The 5,215-nt window shown below is 34.2% G+C and overlaps 1 protein-coding gene across 1 annotated transcript in view; it reads left to right on the top strand.

Annotated features, from left to right (window-relative positions):
* The window catches only part of IL1RAPL1 (interleukin 1 receptor accessory protein like 1), a 354,573-nt gene that overhangs the window by 80,326 nt on the left and 269,032 nt on the right, over positions 1-5,215 (top strand). The gene's annotated exons all lie outside the window — the stretch shown is intronic.

Below are 5,215 nucleotides of genomic sequence, written 5' to 3'. Positions count from 1 at the left end.
TTGTTATTTTTTAGTGTTTAATATATAAAGATATTACACACAGAAAATTAGTAACAGCACTTATGTTGTGCATTAGGTTGAATGGTAACAGTTTCTTTTTATGGTGAAAAGTTTGGTTTCTATTTTGATGTAGCCCATTTGCCCTCCACATTATCAGAAATTATAGTGAATTATGGTTTGTAGGGTTTTTTCCCAGTAGATTAGTCTGGAAATCATATTGCTTATGTTGTTTTGAGAGAATTCAAGTAATCATCATAGTTATTTAAGCTCAATATCCAGGACCTCTTCGTAATTTTTCTTTTGTATGGAATGGATTTATTTGGTCAGTACAGACAGGCAATTACTGTCTAGTGATTAACCTCACCATAAACTTCCATACACTCTTTTTGTTTGACTCTCATATGAAGAAAGCAGAGACAGCGTCTTCAAGAATTTGACATATACCAGAAGGAGGTTGTCAATTATCTTTTGCAATATATGATGTATGGATTCAAAAAGTACATATTCCCTCAGTCCTCAGGTGATCCCTTCTGTCCCTATGGTTGGTGCTTCACTGTGCAACAGTATTTCAAACAGACTTGGACTGACAGAAATGAGAAAGAAAAAAAGCATTGGAACCAGATGCATGTAACTATTTGTAGTAATAGTTCAAAAAATGTAATTCATCACTTCTGCTGTAGGTAGGAGTTCAGTATTTAATGTTTAACTAGACAGACTCAGAAAGAGACTTGGCTGATTTTGATGTGCTAAAAATGAATGAATGCATATGGAGGGAATTATTCAGTGGATTCCACCTCTGCAAACCCTGGCAGATGTAAGGACAACCTCCAAATCAGCAAACTGCTTGGGTAGTAGCGTAGGTCTTTATACCATCTTTATATTATGTGACTAAACAGAACAAACAGATTTACTCATAGTACTACTAATTTTATACTGCTTCTGTATTGATGTCTTGATAAGCCTTTATATCAATGCTTTATAGGGAGAGTTTCACACTTTAGGTGCCTGTCCTATGCTTCCTCCGTGAGCTGAAAAACAGTTTGAGTTGCCCTGGATATACATTGAGGAATGTATAGAATAAATGGGAGGTGGAAGGGACTGTTTGGTTTTTTTGAAAAAGAAATTAAACTTTAATTCAAGAACTGAGAATTAAATATTGTGAATGTCAAATTAAAAGTAGAAAATTAAATTGATAGTTGATTGCTTTACTGTGTTAATGAAAACATAATTAATTGAAACAAAGGAACGATGTATCTTTCTGACATACAGTCTCCAACAAGTCTCCAGGTAATATCAATAAATAATGTTTGTGTGAACCATTGCTAAGAACAAATTCCATCAATAAATCCCAGCTCCACAAGGAATGAAAAAATGATCTCTAAGGCATTTGAAATTTCCCTGCCAAACATACTTTTAATTAAAGAATTTCAGAAATCTGCATAAAAATTACTGCTTTGCCTCAGACTTTCCAGAACGTATGGGAAGTTTCAATGTGTTTATCAACTTCTAATGAGTTTAACAAAGTGGGATTTATGAAAAATAACTCTCTGTATGCATTAGCATTACCTTGTGTGGTAATGGTGGTTGTCCCACCATCACACACCCATCATTAGAAAACAGAGTCACCTATTTTCTTCCATTTTCTGTGCACTATGTTTCCATGTGTTTAAGATTGGAATTTGGACTTGCTACGTTTCTTACCTGGAATATACTGTCTTTCCCCTAGAAACAGAAAAAAAAAAAAACCCCAACCAAACAAAACCCAAACACCTCTGTTGCAAGAAATCCATGAGCCAGATGGTATAGATGTATACATTTGTGGTATTCTATCAAAGCCAAAGATCTGCCTTTATGCATTATTACCATTGCCTAGTAAGAAATCAAATGGTTAATTGTTTTGCTAAGAAATCATAGGTATCTGGTTGTTGACATAACAGGAATCAGTGTGTTAAGCAGAGAGCAGAGCTGGATTAATGCAACATTCTTGTTCTTTCTTTTAACTAGCAGAGATAAGGAGAAACAGGCATAATATCCAGAGAGTAGAGTGACACAACTGTAGCGATACTCTCCAGTTACCTAAAATTTTCTTTTACCTTTGGTTCTCCAATACTCAAATAGGAACGAACAAGATAAAAATAATTATTTTGGAAAGTAACATTATTTCAGTGGGTAGCCTATCTCTGAAAAATTTTCACTGAAAACTTTTCTTCAGATTGGAAACGAAGTTTGGGCCCCAACAGTCATTTGTAGAAACATCTCAGAGTTATTTATTGGAAACAGGCTTTTTTGCAAATGATAATTTAGGTGTTCTATAAGAGAAATAAAAAGAAAAAGCTATTAAGACCTGCTGAGAATGTTCCTTTGCTGAATTTGTGGGATAGGAGAGATGCTAAACCTTTTTCTCACAGACTGCTTATGCTACTTCATGCACATAATATATCTGTTCTTTGTTTCAAATACACACAAGTTCCAATCTCCAATTCTAAAGTCATGGGCACCATAGATCTACCTAAATTAGAATGGCAGACCTAATACTGAGGTGACATATTCACATAAATACATAAAATGAATGTATCCTGTAAGTATGTCAAAAGTACACTGACATGCAGAGTAACCTGAAGTTTCTGGTGATTTTTAGGACAGGAGTGAGTTGCTCTCTTAATAAAAAAGAAAGAGTAACATAAATCTTGTTAGAGAAGAAAAGATAGGATGACTTCAGACAATGTAAGAAAGGATAGAAACAGTATTCTTGACTTTATAAAGAGTCATAAAAAACTTTCGTTCTAGTATTATCCATAGGAATTAGAGTAGAAGGTAGAACACAAGAGTTTGTTGGAAGAGAAGTGCCATATGTATAAGCAACTGCAATACCGCAAATTAAATAGCAGCTCCTGGATTACTTAAGGCAGGCAGGCTGACCCAGCTATGACACTGGTGGGATGCGGCAGCACCCTGCCTTCCTCACCTCTCCTCTCTGAGCAACTGTGGAAGATCATTAACTTCAGGATCCCCTTTATTTTGGCAACCTTGCAGTCTCCTATAGGGAAACCATTAGTTGATATTACAGACTATTAAACTATGGTTGTAATTATATAAGCACATTATTTTCAGTATTGATGTAGTATATGCTTGTTGTGATAACCTCAGTGCTTCACACCTTACATACCTGTGTGCCTCATAGTGGAATATGGAATGGCTTGTATTCTGATTCAGTATTAAAGTTGAAAAAAAAAAAAAGAAAAAAAAAGAAAAAAGGAAATTCACACATTTTGAAAAAGGCCAAACACACTTTATGGGTGATATCCATCTCATCTAACTATAGCAGCTGAAAATCCCTAAGCTATGGAAAAAGATGATTTTCCCTCCTTTTAAAGAATGAGAAAACAAATTGCTCTTTCTTAGCTTAAATTTTGAGTACTGAATGCCACGTTAGGTACACCTTTAAAGTAACAACCATACTAAGTGCTCACATTTTTGGTTTTATGATAAAAGTCTTGTTAATGGCAGCAACATTGTACTAGCATTTGTAAGTGAAACACAAAATCTTCGAAGGCTATCTGCCTATTCCTTACCAAGAAGTAGTATATACTTTGCTTCTGATCCAAAATATTTCTTCTTATAATATAGATGCATCTTTCAGGTTTTATTAGGATAATTCTTTTTGTCTTGATTTTAATGTTGAAAGATCTGTATCTCACGCTGAAAATATATAATCTAAGTGATTTGAATCAATTTCCTTATTGTTCTGAGATCTGACTTAGAATTATATGCTTTGCAAAATACAAACTATACACTGATTATTCTAGCTTGTAACTAATGAAAACATCCACATAAACAAAAAAAAAAAGCATAACTGGTGGTTCTTGGCTTCTGGTTATATAATTACGCATTCTAAAAAGTCCTGTAACATACAAAAACCTTTGTAGACATTTATACCTTCAGATTGGTCAGATTAACAATCTTTTTCTTTCATATGTGGAATTTTAATTAAAGCATACCTGCTCTCTGTGACATACTTAAGTGTATGTTCAGACTTGGGAAAGAATCATATTTTAAGAGCATAGTAGTAATTTAGTTATAGTGCACAACATGGGTCAAAAATATTTTACAGCAGTGATTTCTCTTAATTAAACGTTAGGTTTAGTAATATTCTTTTTGTTACTTACACTACCAAGACATTTTCAAGCACAAACTCTTTCCACTTTTGCAGAATTTCATTCAGATCAAAGTCCAGCTTGGGTCTAACAGAGAGTATATCTTTCCCCTCTGCAATATGAAATAGTTCTCTATGATGAACATCATAAACCAAACAGATCCCATCAGCCTTGCAGTTGGAACATTACTTATTCAATTCCTCTCTGACTTTTTAAGCTTTAAATATTAAAATATTTTTTTCCAGTCTGTTAAAAGTGAGAAGCCCTTGTATCTCACAAGTGGAATCAGAGCTAATCAGTATGTTCTTACTCCTGAAGCCTTTCTTCAGAGATACCCTTTATTGTCTTTATTCTTTGATTAGTCCTCTTAAAGTCCCCTTGAAAACAAGTCCTGCTGGAATAAGCACAATTTTAGATTTAGAGATTTGAGCGTGTTCACAGCCAAGCTTTAGCAATACTACATTTAATGTAAATTAATACAAGCCTTTTTATTATTTAAATTTAGTCTGCTTTGTTTAAAATATTTCTGCAATAATCTTGAAAGTGCCAGTTTACGCTTTTCTGTCTGCTACCCATGACTTTTTTTTGTCTTTAGGTATTTTAGGCAAAAAAAGGAAGGTAATTTGTCTGTTTCACAGTTATACAGTAGTTGCAACTGTTAGTGTTGCTTAAATGCTGGGATTTTTTGAATAAGGTTTGTCTGGTTTGCTTTCTGACAGAATTAGTCTTCATTAGCACAGTAGAAAATCTTAAATGACTGTATTTACACATGTATTTTCCATGCTGAAAAGTCCACTGTGGAAATAAATAGAATTAAGAAATAGTTATAATTAAATTATATACCTAGCCTCACAGCTCACTACATTCAGATCTTATACACACACTAGTCAACATATTTTGGGGGGGGGGAAAAAGGGGGGGAGGGGGGAGAACTTTGAAGGTTTTAGCCAGCTTTGAGTTTATTCTGTGTAAGACAAAATGGGCACCTTTTTTTCCCCAAAACGTTGGTATTAATTCTTTGCAGTTCTGCTGCTCTTTTTCCCTCAGTATGCTGGAATGCC

Source organism: Egretta garzetta, unplaced genomic scaffold (genome assembly GCF_000687185.1).
Source record: "Egretta garzetta isolate BGI_Z169 unplaced genomic scaffold, ASM68718v1 scaffold70, whole genome shotgun sequence".
NCBI lineage: Eukaryota > Metazoa > Chordata > Aves > Pelecaniformes > Ardeidae > Egretta > Egretta garzetta.
The sequence above is the reverse complement of the archived record's forward strand: the minus strand, read 5'-3'. Positions and strand labels throughout refer to the sequence as shown.